General features: G+C 44.6%; 2 non-coding genes across 2 annotated transcripts; one reads left to right on the top strand and one right to left on the bottom strand.

Annotated features, from left to right (window-relative positions):
* Positions 1-9,764: 9,764 nt before the first annotated feature.
* TRNAP-AGG (transfer RNA proline (anticodon AGG)) lies at positions 9,765-9,836 on the top strand. The gene has a single exon. It is a non-coding gene; the product is annotated as a tRNA-Pro (tRNA).
* An 869-nt stretch (positions 9,837-10,705) lies between these two features.
* Positions 10,706-10,777, bottom strand: TRNAP-CGG (transfer RNA proline (anticodon CGG)). The gene has a single exon. It is a non-coding gene; the product is annotated as a tRNA-Pro (tRNA).
* Positions 10,778-20,435: the final 9,658 nt, after the last annotated feature.

The raw sequence follows: 20,435 nt of genomic DNA, 5'->3' as shown, positions 1-20,435 counted from the left end.
CACTATTGTCCCTGCACTTGAGCTCATTGTTACAGCCACCGTGTCGATCCATCTCATTGAGGGCCATCATTTATTTCACTGTCCCTCTCTTCTACCAAGAATGATGTCTTTCTCCAGGAACTGATCTCTCCTGACAACATATCCCAAGCACGTAAGATGAAATCTCACCATGTTTGCCTGTGAGGACCACTCTGGTCATGTTTCTACCATGACAGATTTGTCTGTCCTTTTGGCAGTCCATGAAACTTTCCATGTTCTTCACCACCAACACAGTGTAAATGCATCCATTCTTCTTTGGTCTTCCGACTTTCACATGCATCTGAGGCCATTGAGAATGCTGTGGCTTGGATCAGACCCACCTTTGTCCTCAAAGTAACACCCTTACTTTTCAATGCTCTAACGTGCTCTTATGCAGCCGTCTGACCTAGTGCAGCGAGTCTTTGACCTCGTTGTTGCTGTTTCCAGGAGCATTGATTGTGGATCCAAGCAAGACACAACAATGCTACCTATTGGTCCACTTGGGAGGTTCTAGCTTTCTTTACACCTAGTTGTAATCCATCCCGGAGGCTGCAATCTTTGATCTTCATCAGCATGTCCTGCAAGTCCGCCTCGCTTTCAACAAGCAGGGTTGCATATCACGGGTTGTTAATGAGCGTCCCTGCAGTCCTGATGCTTCATTCTTCTTCATGTAATCCAGCTTCTCTAATGATTTGCTCAGCACATAGATTGAATAAGCATGGTGATTGGAGAAAGAGGAAACCGATGGCAAGAATCAACAAATAACATCCCCCGGCCCCAGGGGGATGAACAACAGAACATGAGTGAAGGGAGACAGCAGATGGTGTAAGATGCACACCTATCCTGATTTTAATCCATGCGGTATTCCCTTGTTCTGCTCACATTACAGCCTCTTGATCCATGTACAAGTTCCAAAGGAGCAGAATGAAATGTGGAATTCCCTTTCTTCTCTAAGTTCTCTATAGTTTGTCATGATTCAACAATTGAATGCCTTTGCATAGCCAATAAAACACAAGGAACCATCTTTCTAGTATTCTCTGCTTTTAGTCAAGATCCATCTGTCATCGACAATAATATCCCGTGTTCCATGTCCTCTTCTGAATCCACCCAGAAGCTTTGACAGCTCCCTGTCAATATACTGCTGCAACTGTTGCTGAATGATCTGCAGCAAAGTTTTCCTTGCGTGTGATATCAATAGTTTTCTATAATTTGTGTTCTATTAGATCACCTTTCTTTTGAATGGGTACAAATATGGATCTCTTCCAGCCAGTTGACCAAGTAGCTGTCTTCCAAGTCTCCAAAGAACTTCCAGTGCTTCATCAGTTTGTTGAAACATTTCAATTAATATTCCATCAAATCCTAGAGCCTTGTTTTTGGCTAATGGTTTCAGTGCAGCTTGAACTTCTTCCTTCAGTACCATTGGTTCTTGCTTATTTGGTACCTCCTAAAATGGTGAGATAGCGACTAGTTCTTTTTGGTACATTGACTGTTTATTCCTTCCATGTTCTTTGGATGCTTCCTGCATCATTCAATATTTTGCCCACACCTCAACTCAACTCACTGCCATCGAGCAGATTCTAACTCATAGAAGATTCTGTAGGGCAGAGAAGAATTGCCCCTATAGTTTCTAAGACTTTAACTCCTTATGGGATTAGAAAGCCCTGTCTTTCTCCCGTGTAGGGGCTGGTGGTTTTGAACTGTTGACCTTGCATTTAGCAGCCCAACGTGTAACCACTATGCCACTGGGGCTTCTATGTTGCGAATAGAATCTTTAATATTGCAACTCAAGGCTTGGATTTTTTTTCTCGAGTTCTTTCAGTTTAAGATGTGCTGAGTGGGTTCTTCCTTTTTGGTTTGCTAACTCTAAGTTTTTTGCATTTCATTCTACTTTATCTTCTCGAATTGACCTTTGAAATTTTCTGGTCGACTCAGACTTTACCATTTCTTCCATTTTCCTGAGCTATTTTATGATTAGGAGTAAGTTTCAGAGTCTCTTTGGCCCTCCACTTTAATCTTTTCTTTCTTTCCTGTCTTTTAAATAACCTTTTTCTTTCTTCATGTATGTCATCCCACAGCTCATCAGGTCTTCAGTCACTAGGGTTCAGTGTACCAAATCTGTTCTTAAAATATTGTCAAAAATTAGGTGGGCGAGATTCTGGTCGCATTTTGTGTGTGTCTTCATTCTCTTCATCTTCCACGTGAATCTCCATGTAAGCAGACATTCCAATGTCGGCCCCTGGCCTGGTTTCAGCTACTGATGCTGAGCTTCTCCATCATCTCTTCCCACAGATATAGTCGATTGGATTTCTGTGGATTCCATCTGGGGAAGACTATGTGTAAGTCACCAATTATGTTGTGGAATAAAGGTATTTGCTATGAACAATTGTTGGTCTTGCAAAATTCTATTATTTGAGCTCCAGCTTTGTTTCTATCACCAAGACCATATTTTTCCAACTATTGCTCTTTCCCCTTTGTTTAAAATAGTTGTATTCTAATATCTAATAATTACCAACACATTTTCATCTATTTCAGATGGAAGATATTGGTAGATTCCCTAAATTTCTTCCTCACTAGCTTTGCTGGCTTCATCTCACAAACTCTGGACGTGTTGTCAGGAGAGAGCAGTCCCTGGAGAAGGACACCATGCTCATAAAGCAGAGGGGCACTGTAGAGGAAGGCCCCCAAGAGATGGATTGGTAAAGTGGCTGCACAATGGGCTCAGGCATCAGAACTATTGAGAAGCTGACGCAGGGCCGGGCGGTGTTTTATTCTGTGGTGCTCAGGGTCGGTATGAGTTGGCACCAACTTGATGGACCTACCAGCAGCTTTGGTGGTTGGTGCATAGATTTGAGTAATAGTTTTATGGACTGGGTTTCCTGAAAGCAGACAGCTATATTCCTGTCACAGACAGACCTTGAACTGCTGTTTTTGACAATGAATGCGGCCCCATTCCTCTTCATTGTCTTGTTCCTGGCATAACGAATCCTTTGATCCTCTGATTCCAACTGGCCATAGCGGTCCATTTCCGCTCACTCGTGCCTTCATGCATTCCATTTCATTTTGGACGACTTCAAGTTTTCCTAGATTCATGCTTCATAGCTTCCCAGCTCAGACGATTCGATGCCTGCAGCTGTTTCTTCTCACTTTGGGTTGTGCCCTCAGGCCGTGCTGCTGCTGACACCGCCTCCACACCACCATGCAGGTTTACTGGACGCTGCGTCTCCGCCTCAGGCACGCTGCCAGTGCCTTCAGACTCCAGGGCCCGGCCTCTGGCGCTGTTTCAGACAACATTCCACTTCTGTTCATTAGGCCCTCAGTCTCTGACAATATTTTGGTGTTATGGAAAGTTTTCTCCGGTTGCTTTCCCCAAAGTGGGCAGCGGATTCCTTCTTCATAGTCTGCTCTTAGTTTGGAAAGCTCCTCTGAAACCTGTTTCCCTTTTAAGTTCTGTGTGAAATACCAACGCATGGCTTCCAGCCTCTCAGCAACATACAAGCCATCACAGTACAACAAACTGACAGCCAAGTGGTGGGAAGGGAATCTCTCTAACGGGTCAGAATTCTGCTACCTTGAACATCACTGGGATAAGTATCAGCATGTGACACATTCTTGGTCAATGGGGACCAGGGGGAGTTGTTGAAGATTCCCTTCCCTAATGAAAACTGCACGGGGGAGATCCTATTCTTCCTCCAGCTGCCGGCTTTCATGTCCAAATATGTTGACGCCAAGGGAGTGGGGTGGGAGGAGCCTAATATCCAAAGGTGAAAGAGCTTGCACCATTATGATATTGTTGGGCCACTAAACTAATGAATCTAGAAGAATCCTGCCTTGGAACTTCTGGTGAGTCAGGAAGTCCCTTATCAGTAAAGCCACTGAAGAGTAATAGTAAGCACATTGTTCTGAAACTGTTTTTAACCTCAGTTTGAACAAACTGAAGATGAGCATGTCATAAAAATTCAGGTGAGAACAAGGTCGACACAATGCTCTGGCAGTCTAAAGGAGAGCCGCCTCAGGTACGTGAGGTGAACGCAGCTGTGTGGCGGTGAGTCAGATCATTCAGGATAGTCACCTTTGACACTCTATGGAGCTTAGGAATTTTGTGAAGAATCTGGAGCAAGTTTTCTCAGGCTTGGATGATTTTGCCTAACGAAAGTTGGCACAGCCAGTAGAAGCAAAGCTACACAACACAAAAACACAAAGACAAATCTGCCAGGGTGTCACGTGATGTACTTCAAAGACTAGGACTGAGTGACAATGGATCGATACATTCCAGAAACAGAGCAGAGAATACTGAGCTGCTACAATGCCTAATCTGCTGTAAATGTCATTGGATGTATTTTCACTTTTAGAAATGTCATTTTGGTCTTTTAAAAAAAATTTCTAGTTCTCTCCTTACTATGTTCAAATATTCTTCTAACTTTTTAAGATTACATATAAGATGTATATGAGCTGTTTTAAGGTCTTTGTCTATGAATTCCACCATCCCTGTCATTCAGAATCTCCTCCTCCTGATTCTATTATTTTCCCACCCACCCCTTCCCCCCTTTTCCTTTGTATCTGGTGATTTTTGACTAGTGTAGGACATTGTGACTTTTACAACGCTGCATGCTGGCAACGTGCTGTTTTTTTGTATGGAATGTGGGCGGGTGCTTTGTTCTTTGAAGGCTTCCTTTTGCACTTTGTTCATGGTGAGTTCATATAAACCTTTATTAAGGTAAGTATTTAGCCCTACTACTAAGATGTAAAAATATCTTATGTATTGTGAGGTCTCTCCAATTTGGCTTGTAGAAACACAAACTATTCCTAGTCCATAGTGCGGCTTCTGTTTTTCAAGGGTTTCTTTCCCTAGTTTCAAAGAGGGGTTTTCTCCCTGTCTGCTCAAATCTGCTCTCAGGTAAAACCCAAGGAGATCCAGTAAGCATCTCTGAAGTTCTCCTTCTCTGTAGCTTCTTCCTATCTGGTACTGTGCCTCATAAATCCTAGCCATGCCGGCCTCCTCAAATTCTTGATGTATGCCTCTTCAATTCAGTGAGATAATCAGCTCTGTTTCTGCTTAACCTTCTGCACTGTGATCTGGACACTGCTTCAGGGCAATCAACTGGGACAATCATGTTCAAACGGTCTTATTTCCCTTCTTTCAGGAGTCACAACATTGTGCGGGGTGGTTTCTAATGCTGAAAATCACTCACGGTCTTATTCATATATAGGCATATACATCATATAATATATATGAATGAAACCAGGATTAGTGAGATATATAAATATAATCATCACTACCTTATCAGATATTATGCATTTACAACATTTGTAAAAACAAAAAAAACCCATTATCAATTATTTTGTGTATTAACTGTGTGTCTCACAATAATGAATGCCAGAGTGCTAGATGAGAGTAATGCCGGCTAATGGTAAAGTTATGTGTCATCTTGGCTGGACCTTGATGCTCAGTGGTTCGGCAGTTAGGCAGTGATATAGCCAGCTCCATTTTACAATTCAATGTGCCCATCATAATCTTCTTCTAGTGCCAATTGTTGCATAATATGAATTTTCCAAAGTGACCTGGTCTCGAGTCAGGATGAATAGATATATTATAATTATTCTATAAAATACATGATGTTACATATAAATATATAATAGTTATTATATTTTCTGCATGAGGGTAATTCCCTTAGCATTTCATTCTTTAAAGGCAGAAGAAAACATTTCCAATGCTTCTTTAGAGCTCATTCCTGTTCTACTGTCATACACAGCTCTATTTCCATTTATGATCTAACTTAGATTGATGTACTTAAGATTTATTCTGAGAGAGATAAGACAGACATAACAAGGGGTCTAATGTTGTGATAGAGAAAGTGCAGCCAACAAACCGGAATTCTTGCCCCAATTATATCACTAAGTGATGATGTGATCCTGGCAAATTAACTTCACAGTCCCTAGTTCCCTCACTGCATACAGCTCCCTGGAATAAGACTGTGAACACTTCTTCCCCAGAACACTGGCATTCTTTTCTTTTATGTAATCATTTCCCGAAGCGAACACCTCCTCAGGGAAAAGCTGTAGCTGGCCAAATTCTCTAGAGTGCTTTAACCCTACATTTCAAGAGTGTAACACTTTATAGGAGTAAACACTCTCATCATTCTCCTCAGAGCAGTTAGTGGTTTTGAACCTCTGACCTTGTAGTTAGCCCGCCAACATGTAAGCCACTACACCACTAGGGCACCTTATTAGTTATAATAGCATAACCAAAACACAGGCATCTGATTTAATATCAGTTGTATTCCATGCTAAGCTTCAAATTAAAAGTACTTCTCTCTGTATTTTCTATAAGAATGTCAGAGATCCCAAACTTCCAAGCCTACTGAGTATTCTGATAAATGCTTACCTTCAATTCTTTTGGTAAAATTCATACAAAAATTGTTTTGTTTGTTTTAACAGGCAGGGTTCTCTAGAGAAACAAAACCAGGACGCTTATGATTTCATATATATGAGGATAGGTGTATACATTGAGAAGGAATCTAACAGCTAATTAGTCCACACAGCAGTACAGAGGGCTCAGTTCAACTCACTTCCATGGAACAGTTAATATACTGGAAGTCTTTCGACTCATGTGAGCTGCTGGGTCCAAGGTCAAGGAAGCAGACAGTGGAGTCCTCCTTCGGGCAAGGTCGGCAGAGTCTGCCTGCAGGCAGCAAACAGCAGGGTGGGTCAGCAATAGTAGTAACTCAGGAGCTTAGTGAAACAGGCCGGGATGGGCTATTGAATTCAAGTAAAGCAAGGTGACAGAATCAACCAGCCTCAAGCTCACATATGTCCACACTAGCAGCATGGTGAAGTAGGTCTCAATGGAGCCGTAAGCTCTAGCACAAGACATGGGTTGGCTTGGCCCACAGGGAGTATAGCACACAGGTTGAGGTAGCACACTGGTCCAGAGAGCAAGAGAGATGGGGATGGGCCTTACAGAGCCATTCATCTCTTTGCCCTCCAATCAAACTGAGACCTAATTAATCCCACATGTTCCTATTGACCAGGATAGCACAATAAACCTAACTATCACAAACATCAATAACAAAAATATCAACCTTTTGGGGGGTATGTGTGTTAATTTCTCACACTGTAGTGTTACTCAATATAGTATCTAACACCCTTAATTTAGTTCCTTGAGCGATTAAAGATGAATCTTCATATGTTGAAGCCATTTCCTACTTCTGCCTAGAACCAAAGGAGCCACTATGATATGGAAATGCTATGCCAATGGTGGTTTGATGGAGACCTTTATTCAGCTCAGATTCTTCTCCATACATTTGCTTGTGGACTTCCTAGCACAAATCTTTACTTTCTCTATCTCTTTCTGTCTCGTTGAGTTCATCTATCTATCTATCTATCTATCTATCTATCTATCTATCTATCTATCTATCTATCTATCTATCCATCTATCTACTTATATAGCTCCATATATCTCTCTTTCTATCTCTCATAGCGTAGTATTCTTTCTCATACCCAGGGAAGTGACAGGATACCAAACAGTAGAGCACAGGGTGGTGGGCAGAACCTCAATCAACCATTTTCTTGTGAGGTCCAGAAGGCTGACTTTGTGTCAATAGAAGACTTCCCTGAAGTGGGCTTACCTGGACAGACTTTCTGATGCACTGCAGTGGAAGAGTTGGCAATTTGGAGTACAAGTGTAGAAAGACAAAGAGAAAATTAAAATGAATAGAAACAAAAGTACAGACATGCCAGTGATGTCGAGATGAAGCTGGCAACGGGTGTGGAAAGGGCTCCATGCACTGAAACGGTTTTCTCTATCGAATTCTGAGTCATTCTTTTACGTCATGAAACTACCCTGCAGGAGGCACAGGAACCAATGTGATATAAACTCACAACCTGTAGCCCCACTTACAATAACGGTATCCTCGGCATGGGATTGTAGTCACAGTACACACTCAGCCTTTTGCCGCTTTGCCTTTTCCCTGCCATCAACCCTCCTTCCAGATAAAGGGTTAAAGGAGACAAGCATACCTTCTTAACGGCTTACTAGCAATTCGCCTTGTGATCATCAGAGGCAAACCTTTTCTGAATAGAATCATCAAAGCTTACTTTATCCTCTCCTTTCCTTAAGTCCCTATATTTTTGGCTCCCACACCACAACCCAACCAAAGAACATTCTGAATGGCAAGAACACCCAGGATGGCCTCTTGTGGACTAAAGACTTTTTTTTTTTTTTTAGAATGAGTCAGGCCAACTTTATTTAATTAGAAATCTGCATTAAAAATAGTATCACACAAGCTGAGAAAATACTAAAGAAAAAACAAGCCAAGAAAAAAATACCCCCTTGGGTGGACTAAAGACTTTTGGGGGCCAGAGGGATCCTTAATAATAAGCACTGCACCTTTGTTAGACAGGGTTCTCTAGAGAAACAAAACCAGAATGCTAATAATTATATATATTTATACAGATAGATAACATAAGAAATAAACAATCTATAAAGCAGTACAAATGGCTCAGTACAACTCACTCCTGTGAGACACTGGCAGTCCTTCAAATCTTGAGGGCCGCCGAGTAGTCCTCTGTAGAGCAATTCAGGCTATCCGGGCACAGGCAGCAAACAGCAAGGCAGGTTACAAACAGTCAGCCAGATGACAGGGTCCGACAGTCCCCAGCTCAAGAGATGTAAATTTCAATGATGTGGTGAAGCAAGTCTTGAAGGAACCTCAAATTACAGCAACACAGTCCACGGGTTAGGTGTCCCACAGGTAGTGTAGTTTGCAAATTGAGGCACAGAACAAGCAAGGCTGGTCCGATGATGAAGGAGCAAGAGACAAGAAAGGCGAGGCTCACTGAGCCATTTATCTCTCTGCCATTCAATTAATCCCATATGTGTTTATCGGCCAGGTTGGCACAATAAAATAACTACCTCCTGTAGTAAAGAAATGATATCCAATTGGAAATATTGGAAGAATTGGGCATCAACACAGTAGAATTCCGTTACTACTGGTGTCTTGCCCACCATGACATTGCATTATGGGAGCCAAGACTGTACCTCACTTACATACCACAGACAATTTGGTATTGATGTGTTAACCTTCTCAACCTTTATTTAATACAGTTACTCATGTTGTGGTAACCCCACCCAACCATAAATTATTTTAGTTTCTACGTCATAGCTACAATTTTGTTACTGTTATGAATCGGGCGACCTCTGTGAAACTGTCGTTCGACCTCCAAAGGGGTCACGACCCACAGGCTGAGAACCAGTGTAAGGATCTCTGGGAAGGTTAGAGATTTGGGACATACATATCCGAAAGGAAATAGGCTTTCCAGCAGAAGAGAACGATTTGCGTAAAGGCAGATATGGGGATTGGCAAGGCTTAAAAAGTGGGGCTTTGCTAGGACACCAACAATATCCAGAAACTATTTTGTGTTTGTTGTAAAGCCGAGAGCGGATGAACGCAGCATCTAGAACACAGAAGTGGCCCTAGGAACGCACAATCAGTGCAACTTGTTAGCCATGAATACAAGCAAGCACTAGAGTTTCCTAAGTGAGAAGAGAATGTTGCCCTAGGGATAACACGGTTGCTTTTTTCTGGGTGGCTATTTTTCAAGGAGCAAAGACGGGAGGATCAAATAGTTATAGGATGCAAAACCAACCGAAGATTATAAATACAACATACAAAGAACCACTTGGAGGCGCGCGACTAAGTAATAGTCCGGTCATCCCTTTACCAGAGCGAGGCGGCAATTGTCACACTGGCTCGTTGGTCTAGGGGTATGATTCTCGCTTAGGGTGCGAGAGGTCCCGGGTTCAAATCCCGGACGAGCCCTTGTTTTATTTAATTGGTTGTCATTTACAAACTCATAATGAATTATTTTTAGAATAACAATAAAACCAACCCACTGCCAGCCAGTCGATTCCGATTTATAGCGACTCTATAGAACAGAACCGCTCCTCCGGATTTCCAAGATTTTACATCTTAGACTAGACCAATAAACGTAATAGGTACAACACACAATTCAGAAATTTTTTTGGAGGCGGGGCGTGACTTACAGCACACTTCACATTAAAATTCTCTTAAAAGGGGCCCTGTGAAGATGTTTACATATTCCAACACAATGTGCGTACTACTTTCTATGCAAGCGGCGCCCTCATTTCCGTGGATTTCCAGCTGTCGGCCCTTGATGGGTTTCTGCCCCGTTTGCCTTCTGTTCGTAGCCGTCGAGTTGCCCGTCGGACCCACCGGCTGCCACGGAGTCAGTTGGCCCAGACGCGGGCGAAACGCGCCGAGCCCGTGCAAGGCCACCTGGAGAGCGGGTCTGGGGCGTCTTCTGGAGGAGAAGGGGTGCACCCCCTCCGTCCTTAGGAGAACTTCCTAAGCCGCTAGTACAGGATACTGATTGCTCAGATTTCGAGACATTCAATTCAGAGAGGTGTCCGGGATTGGGTACACGCATTCTCTATTTTCCAAGCGCGAGTGTTTTACACGGTACAAAACAAGTGTGATGTCTTCTCTTCGGACGTTCAGTCACCATGCATTGCACGCGCCGATCTCGCCGGGCCCCTTGCTTTGCAAAATTAAAAGAAACTAGCATGAGTGTTGGATGTCATTGACGCTTCTAAATGAACTGAACGGAGGCCCAAAATAGAACCCTTTTATTTTAGGTAGGAAGAAAAAGAGGGGAAAAACAGAGACCTGGGCTCGTCCGGGATTTGAACCCGGGACCTCTCGCACCCGAAGCGAGAATCATACCCCTAGACCAACGAGCCGCTCTCGGCAGAGGCGCTCGCGGCAGCTCCCTTCAGCCTCGCCCCGCCCCTCGCCGCGCGTCCTGCCCCAACCGCGTCCGGTGACCTTCCCTGGGCCAGCTGGGCCCCGGCAGCGCCGGGCTCGGAGTCCGCAGCCCTTTGGGCTGTGCAGAGGCGACCCGACGGGGACCCGGGGCGGACGCTCGCTCTGCTCAGCGCCGCGCCGGGTCTCGGCCTCACACACGTCCGGAAGCCGCTTTCCGGGCTCCGCGATCCGCGATCCGGGCTCCGTCCTCCGCGCAGCGCAGTCGCGGGGACCAGCTGGGGGGCTCCGGGTCGCGGAACTCTGCCGACGGCCTGGTGCCTGGTGCCCGGTGCCTGGGACTTCTCGCGGCGAGTTCTGGCTCCTTCTCGGAGTTCGTGCCTCCGCGCGTTCGGGCCACCGCCGTGCGCTCCGGTCGGCCCGGACCCCGGTGCGCGTCCTGCGGCCGCGGGGCTCCCCGCCTGGGGCCCGGGTCTATTCCCTGCAGCTGCTCTGCGGGGAGGAAGTCGCCCCTAGTCGGGGTGATGCGATGGGACACGGAGGCCCAGAAGTGGTGGCGCAGGTCCGGGACGGGTCCCGGGGAGGCGGAGGAAGGAGGGGGATTCGGAGGGACTGGGATGGCCGGGCGGGCGCGCCAGGCCCAGCGCAGGTGGCGCGCACCTGGGGCGTTCGGCTCCGCAGAGGTGAGTCTGCGATCAGCGTGCCCCGCGCAGCTGCGTGCCACTTGCAGCGACATCTGATTTCTGAAACCTTGGCTCTCGTGGTTAGGTGCCACTCACAGCGACGCCATGCCCCACAGAATGAAGCCCACGGGCGCCGGCACCCTTCTAGAACTGGTGTTCTGTCTGAGTCCATTGTGGCAGCCGCTGGGTCAGAACCTCTCCTCAGGGACCTTCCTCATTTTGACGGACCCTCTGATTTACCTCGTAGGATGGCCTTCTCCAGGGACTGGGCCCTCTTGGGAACATGTCCCTTTTAAGTAGCTTATAGCTTCCAAGATTTGTTTGTTCTTCTGAGTACATGATTTATATGTTCGCTATCACCTAATTCATTCACATGCATCCATTCTGAGATCTTACATGTTCCGCTTTTGAATGCATACGAGTATGAGTCAGTTGAAAAATACCATGGCTTGGTCAGGTCCATCGAAATCCTCAGTGACATCTTTGCGTTTTGACACTTTTGCAGCAGATTTGTCTAATGCACTAAGCCCAGGACGTCCTTTGGTTTCTTGGCCGTTGATGGTGGAGCTGAGTAACTCGCTGAAAACTTCCATCTTGTCTCTGCTTGTCGTGATGTTCCTGGGCATCCCAGTTTGGGGGGGGGGGGTTGTTTTCTTTAGGTTGAAGGTCATAGTCTTGGAGCTTCCTCAGTAATTAATCAAGTCCTCTCGGTTTCTCAGTAAGGTTCTGTCACCTGCATAATGCAGGTGGTGAATTGGTCCTCCTCCAAACTCCATGAGGCCTTCTCCTCCAACGGTCCAGCCTCTTGGACTCAATATATGTTTTGAATAAGCGTGGTGAAAGAACACAGCCTCGACACGAACCTTTTGCTCCCTTATTCTGTTGAATGTGTCTCTTGGTCTATGTGCAGGTCCTCATGGGCGTGATTAAAGGTGCTGGGATCCCCATTCTTTGAACTGTTATCCATAATTTAAGGATGACACTGTTATGCTCCACGGAGTCAAATGCCATTGCATAAGTCAATTAAACACAGGCAAATCTCTTTCTGGTGTTTTTGCTTTCAGCCGCAAACCATCTGACATCAGAAACAATATTCCTCATTCCACATCCTATAAATCTAACTTGGACTTTTGGCAGTTTCCTGTTGATGTACTACCCATACTACTTTTGAACTATCTGCACTCTGCTTGAACACCTTCTTTAGAATGAGCAGAAACATAGATCTCTTCAAACCGATTGGCCAGGCAGCTGTCTTCCCACTTTCTTGACATAAATGAGTGAGTGCTTAATGTTGCATCAGTTTGGTAAAACATCTCAGTTGGTATTTCATCACTTCCGGGCCTCGTTTTCCCAGTGCTTCAGTACAACTGGGACTTCTTCCTTCAGTACCATCAGCTCTTCATCAGATGCTGCCTCGTGAGGGGGTTGAACATCGACCAGTTCTTTTTGGTACAGAACCTCTGTGTACTCCTTTCATCTCCACATGATCACTCCGTTTTTGTGCAACTCAAAGCTTGAATTTTTTCTTCAGTTCTCCCAGCTTGAAAAATGCCAAGAATGTCCTTCTTAAGCCCCCTTATTTTGGTTTATTTTGCTCAGCTCTTTTACGTCATCGTTTCTTTTCATTGCTTTAGATAACTCTGTGCAAGGAAAGGTTAGGAATCTCTTTAAACATAGTTTTATCTTTTGGGGTGTTTTTAAGGACTTTTAGTTTCATGTATGATGCCTTCCCACAACTCATCTGATTGAGTCATTAGTCCTCAACATGTCAAATGGATTCTTCAGGTAGGACACACTAGGTGGCATATTTTAGCTCTCCTGCGCTAGCAGGCCTCCCAGCTTCATCTTGAACTTGCACCTGAATAGTTGCTAGTTTGGCATCAATCTGACTAAAGGTATTGAGCTTCTCCATTATCTCTCCACACATGTAATTGGTTAAATTCCTGGGTGCTCTAGGTAGGAAGGTCCACCAGCACCATTTATGTTGTTGAAAAAGTTATTTCCAATCAATCGAATATTGGCCTTGCAAAATTCCTATCCTGAGTTTTTCTATCATCAGGTCATTCTTCAACCACTGATCCTTATTCTTTCTATGTTCTAATGGCCAGTACTTGTCGATGCATGTTGATTGGACATTTGATTGGTTTTAAATCAAAGAAATTGGTAAAAGTCATCAGTTCCTTCATCTTCGGCCTTAGTGGTTGGTGCTAATTGTCATAATAACTGTTTTCCTTTTCAGCAGTACTATTCAATCACTGACAGGATAGACCTTGAAGTGTTCTTTAATTTGACCTTTCTGGCCTAGAAGGCAATACGAGTGACTCAAAATGGCCAGTGCTAATCCATTCACTCCCTCACTATACCTAAGTGGATCTGTATGCATTCCGCTTCTTTTTTGGTGACCTTCCATTTTCCAACTTGCCCCCCATGGCATAGTGGTTATGAGTTGGTCTGCTAACCACACGCTCTGCAGATTGAAACCACCCCCGGCTCCTTGGGAGAAAGATGAGCTTGTACTCCTTTAAAGAGCAACCAAACTAAACTCACAGTCAGTGCTGACTCATAGCGACCCTGTAAGACAGGGTAGAACTGCCCCCGTGAGTTTCTGACATGAACGCTTCACAGAAGCAGAAAGCCTATCTTTCTCTAAATGAGCTGGTGGTTTTGAACTACTAACCATTGGTAGTTAGCAGCCCAACATATAATCACCGCACCACCTGGTCTCAGAAACCCATAAGGGCAGGCCAACCTTGTCCTTCAGGGCTGTATGAATTAGAATCGACTCAATGGCAGCGAGTAGAGAGTTTTCTACATTCTTACCTTAATACATTCAATGTTCTGATTATTCCTGGATGTTTGAAGCTGGTTTTGTTTTTTTATTTCATTTTGAGTTGTGCCCCAGCTGCAAGCTTTGCTTCACCCCCATCAGGGTCACATCTACTTTTGAGGAGGCCCTGTTTCAAGTGCCTTCCCATCCTGTGAGTGGAGCGCTGGTGGTGTCGTGGTACATGTTGGGTTGTTAACAGCAAGGTCAGCAATTTGAAACCACTAGCCAGTAGAGAGACCAGGTTTTCTACTCCCACAAAGAATTACAGTCTCAGAAACCCACAGGGGCAGGTCTAGTCTGTCTTAGAGAGTCACTGTGGCTTAGAATCGAGTTGATGGCAATGAGTTCGGTTTTTTATTTTCCACCTTAAAAAGAAGCTTGCAATTCAAACTCACCAGCTGCTCTGAAGAAGAAAGGTGAAGCTGCCCACTGGCATAGAGATCTACGGCGTGAGGACCACTGAGTGGGGTCACAGTGAGTCCGGATTGTCTCATGGCCGTGGGTTTGGTTTGGTTTGATTTGGGGCCATCCTGAGGGACTTCTCTTCTGGCCCTCTGTGTGCCCCACTGCTGGTCATACGGGCTTACAGGCCAGGCTTTTCAGAAATACATCTTCAGGTCCTTCTTCCCCATCTCACTTCGTCTGGCAGCTCCCTTGGGACCCGTCCATCCTGGGTGACCTTGCTGGTATTCGGAATATTGGTGGTATAGCTTCCAGCATCGCGGCAACGCCCACGCCACCACAGTACAACAAATGGCAGGTGAGTGGTGGATAAACTCATGGGTGCACACAGGGTTAACTCGGTTGGCCTCAGGTAAAGAGGATTGCCATTTATGATGTGGACAGGCCTGAAGAGCAAAGAGAGAGTCCCCCCGCCCCCATGTTTTCCCGGTCTCTCGACTGTAAACACACATTACGCCAGAACACCACGCTCTGCGCTCCCCTCCAGCCGACCCGCAGATTTTGAGAGGAATGTTGTGCAAGAGTGTTCAGCCTCGGGCTCACCTACAGATGTTGGAGTTGTCAGCGCACCACAACTGTGGAAGCCACTTCCTTTTAGTCAATCAATCACTCTCTGTCCATACATGTGTATATCTATGTGTGTGCATGGATACCCAACAAGCATATATATACACACACACACATATATCAAAAACCTGGTGGAAAAAGTCCATCACCTTTCAATTCCATTTTTCCATGAACCTTTAAAGCCTTTCCTGTGTGTGTTTTAAGACATGCTTCTTATTTTAAGTTACTGGTACTGCATGAAGGAGCCATGGTAGTATAGTGGTTATGCATTGGGCTGAGACCCTCAAGGTCAGCAGTTTAAAACTACCAGATGCTCCTTGAGAGAAAGACGGGTCTTCTCCCATAGATAGTCTACAGTCTCTGTGGTAGTTACATAATCTGGTGTAAATTTGAGGGGATTATGAGTGTAGGGTGGAGTCTAGCCTATCAATAGGATCATAGCCAATGAGGCCTCTGTGGGCATGGCCTTCTGAGAATTCTGGGAACTCTGGTATTTCCTCCTTGGAGGCAGAAGGCACACTCTCTATGCACTCTCTGGAAGACACTATACTGACAAGACACATGAAACTACGCTAGTGCCCTTGGCTGGAGAAGCCACAGAGGGACCCCTGCCAGCACTGAGAGCTTACACTGCCGCTGGATCCAAAGACTTTCTACTCACTGGCCTGTGATCATTCTGCATTTGGCATCATTGCATGTGTTTTGAGAGTCTGAAGAGGACTTTGTAGATTGGTATCGGACATATGGACTAACATCGGACTTATGGGCTTGAACTAGGCTGGGTTGGGATACTTTCTTAATGTATGATTACCCTTTATATAAAACGCTCTCTTATACACATCAGAGTTTCTAGGGACTCCAATCTACCTGGATAACAGTCACAGAAATTTTAATACTGTCCTATAGGGTTGCTGTGAGTTGCCATCGACTTGATGGCATTGTTTGTACTGTATGATTTCATTCTTTTTCCAAACTTTTTTAAACCTGATTTCTATCTGTTTATTTATAGGGAGGTATCTGGAACTATGTTCACAAAATTTCAACCTTCATTGTTTGTGGATTGTGAGTTTGCGCTTATTTGCTTTTCGCATTTCTGTATTATTTGAAATTTAATAAATGTATGTGGTCTTATTAAAACTAGAAAATTATACCTAAAGAAACTATGCTAGACAATATCCAGATGAAGAAAGACTGATTACTCAAATCCACTGCCATAAGTTCATCAATTCCAACTCATATCGGCCTTAGAGTAGAATTTTATTTGATTAGCACTTGCATTTTGCTTGATGCTTACATTGAAACATCACTGTTCCTACATCATATAAAGATATTCTGTTTGTACTATTTTCACCTGGTCCAGAGAGCATAAAATCAATGAAAACTAATTGGACTTCACCGCCACTTGCCGGTTAGTTTGTCGTACTGTGGCGGCTTGTGTGTCGCTGGAAGCAATAGCACTGATATTTCAAATGGCACCAGGGCGAACCTTGGATTTCAGGTTCCAGTTGAGCTTGCAGAAGGGGGATTAGCCACTGAAACGATGAAGAAACTGAAGAAGGGGGGATTCGCCACTGAAAGCCTTGTGAACGTGGCTATACTGCTCAAAGACTAGCCCCTCCAGTTGGAAGGCACTCAAAATACAACTGGGCAGAGCAGCCCCTCAGTGTTGAGCTGACCCAATAATACGATGGAGCAGAGCTTTCAGGACCTTCATCTGCTGATGGAGCACATTAAAATGAAAAGTCACAGATGCAAACATCCATTCATAATAGATTTATATGTAGTATATAAATCTAGGCAAAGTGGAAGTCATCAAAAATGAAATGGAACGAATGCATGAGGACCAATAGGCTAGGCATTAGTAAGCTAAAGTGGACTGGTATTGGTCATTTGAATCAGACAATCTCATGGTTTACTTTGCAGGGAATGACAAATCCAAGAGGGATGGTGTCATATTCACGGTCAGAAAGAATATTTCAATGCTGTCTGTGATTAGATCGTATCTATATGCCTACAAGGAAGACTAGTTAAAGCAACTCTTACTCAAAATCATGTAGCAACCACTAAAGTCAATGCTAAAGAAACTGAAGAATTTTACCAATATTCAATTTGACATTGGCCATACATGCAGTTAAGATGTGTTGGTAATAACTGGGGGTTGGGATGAGAAAGTTTTAAACAAAAAGGAAGAATCAGTAGTTGGAAAAATACAACCTTGGTGATAGAAATAAAGCTGACGAGAACGTGATGGAATTCTGCAAAACAAACAACTTCTTTGTTGCAAATAGTTTTCAGAAGCATGAACGGTGTTTACACATGTGGACCTCATCAGAGGAACCCAGAGGAATCAGATTGACTACATCTCTGGAAAGGGAACAGGGAGAAGTTTAATATCATCAGCCAATTCAAGGCCAGGGCTCCTGGAGCATATACCATAAATTACTTTTATTTAAGTTGAAGTTGAAGAAAACTGAAACAAGTCCAGGGGAGGAAGACGAGACTTTCTACTTCTGTGAAGATGTACAGTCTCAGAGGCCCACGGGGACAGTTCTAGCCTGTCTTATAGGATTGCCATGAGTTGGAATCGATTCAAGAATGACTTTGGTTTTCTTGTGGTTTGAGAGCCGAAATATAACCTTGAATATAAGCCACCTGACTTTAGACACCATCTCAAGAGCAGATTTGCTGCCAGGAGCTCTAATGATCAGGCACCACACCACAGGAGTTATAGAACGACATTACGAACATCACGCCCGAAGAAAGCACAGCGCCATTCAAAAGACAGGCAAGGGAGAAAGGATTAAAGTAGATATCATCAAACACTGCTAAAGGTGCTCTAGAGCACAGAGTAGCTGAAGCGATTGAAGAAATGATGGAGTAAACGAGCCGGACAGAAAATAGCGAAGGGCAGCTCTGTGACAAAGTAAAGCATTGTAAGGAACTGCACAAGGGCCTGGAGTTAGACAACCAAAACAGAAGGACACATTCCGCCCCACAAACCTAAGAAACGGAGGGAAAGGTCAGGTCTCTAGTGGAGCATTTTCAGGATTCTGTGAGGAAAATATTGAACGATAGGGGAAGCGTCAAAAGAAGATGGAAGGAATGTACGAAGAAGTCAACAATTTCAAGAAGAGCAGAGGCAGAGGCAGTTGTGCAGACAGAACAAGGGAGTACTGCGTGGTTTAAAATAGGAAGGGAAAGGTGTGCTTCAAATTTTGTATTTGGTGTGCCTCAGAGGCTTTATTCTTTCACCACACTTATCCAACTTGTATGCTGAACAGGTGACCCAAGACACGCCTACGTGAAGAATCCAGCAATGGGGCTGAAGGAAGGCTCATTACAACGACTATGATGTGCAGACGCAACCGTGCTTGCCGAAGATGAGGACATATTGAGCCATGTGATGGTTAGATTTTATGTCAACGTAATGATACATGTGTGGAGGCCGGCGTGGAGTCTAGCCCATAAATCAGAGTGCAGCCTGGTGGCCTTCTTCTAAGAGAAACAATTCTCTCCCGCTTGCCCCCTTTTGCCTTCCTGCTTGCACATCTGGCTCTGGGATTGGCAGCCTGTGTGGCCTACACCATGGGCGTTGTCAGGGCCCTGACACGGACCTGTTGACCTTGGATGTTGACCTGGCTTACTGGTCCACCAGCCTGTGATCTTCCAGGTTCCTGCTTCGCTTTCCTGCTTCATCTGATGCAGCTGTGGGAGTCTGAGACTCTCCCGCTAGCTTCTGACCCGTGGCCTTGAGTTGGACTGGGCAGGGCTGCTTTCTTGATATAACGTTATTTCTTATAGCTATATGTCACTGCTTTTGTTTACCTATGAAACTCCGCCTAAACATGGAACGAAGCAGGAAGCCTCCAAAGAAGATGGAAAAAGCACAGTGTCTCTGTAGCAGAAAGAACTAGTTGACATTCATCCATTTCAAGAAGTAACACATGAGCAAGAAGCCAGTGCACTGAAGGAAGAAGTCCACGTTGCACTGAAAGCATCAGCCAAAAACCAGGCTCCAGGGTTGATGGAGTAGCCATTGAAATGTTTCTTTAAGCTGGTGTAGTACTGAAAGCACCTATTCATCCATGCCGAGAAATTTGGAAGACAGCTACTTGAACAACTGACTGGAAGAGATCTATATGTGTGCCAATTGAAAAGAAAGGTGACCAATCGAATGTGGAAATTATTGAGCAGTATCATTAATTATGTTAAATTTTGATGACGATCATTTAACAACAGCTGCAGTAATACAGGGACAGAGAGCTGCCAGTGGTTCAGGCTGGAACAAAGGACATCATTGCTGAGGACAGATGGATCTTGGCTGTAAGCAGAGAGTACCAGAAAGATGTCTCCTTGTGTTTCATTGGCTATGCAAAGGCTTTCTACTGTGTGGATCTTAACAAACTATGGATAGCCTTGAGGAGAATGAAAATTCCAGAATTTCACTGAGGCGGCACCCGCACATGGATCACGAGGCAGTTGTACAAACAGAACAAGAGCCTAGTTTATGGTTTAAAATGAAGAAAGGTGTGCGTCAGGGTGCATCCTCTCACCATACTGATTCTGTCTGTATGCTCAGCAAGGAATCAGAGAGGCTGGATTATGCAAAGAAGAGTGTGGCATCAGGATTAGAGGAAGGCTTATTAACAACCTTTAATATGCAGATGATACAACCTGGCTTACTGAAAGAGGAAACCTTGAAGTCCTTGCTGAAGAAGACCAAGGATGGCAACTGTATGGATTACAATTCAATGTAAAGAGAGCAGTGAAATGATCACTGAAGATAAGGGTGTGGTGAAAAAGCAGATGGTGCTTGGGGATCAATTGGAATAGTGTCTTGGGTCTGAAAGACTTGTGTTCAAACAAGCAGCCATCTAAGCGAAGAGTCCATTCAGTCCACATGGAAAAGGCACACCAGCATGTGTGATCCAATGACGACAATAACAAAATTCAAACATCCAAGCCTAACTTGGGAACCCCATTTGTAGAATGCTATGGAGGGGAGTGCAGCCCGAAACCCATCTGCAGAGTAGCTAGTTAGATTAAGCCCCGGGCGGATTCCCAGTGGCCACAGGCAAGGGTCTCCAACAGCCTTAC

The sequence above is a fragment of the Tenrec ecaudatus genome, chromosome 1 (assembly GCF_050624435.1).
Source record: "Tenrec ecaudatus isolate mTenEca1 chromosome 1, mTenEca1.hap1, whole genome shotgun sequence".
Classification (NCBI taxonomy): Eukaryota; Metazoa; Chordata; class Mammalia; order Afrosoricida; family Tenrecidae; genus Tenrec; species Tenrec ecaudatus.
This window is presented reverse-complemented; position numbering and strand designations above follow the sequence as displayed.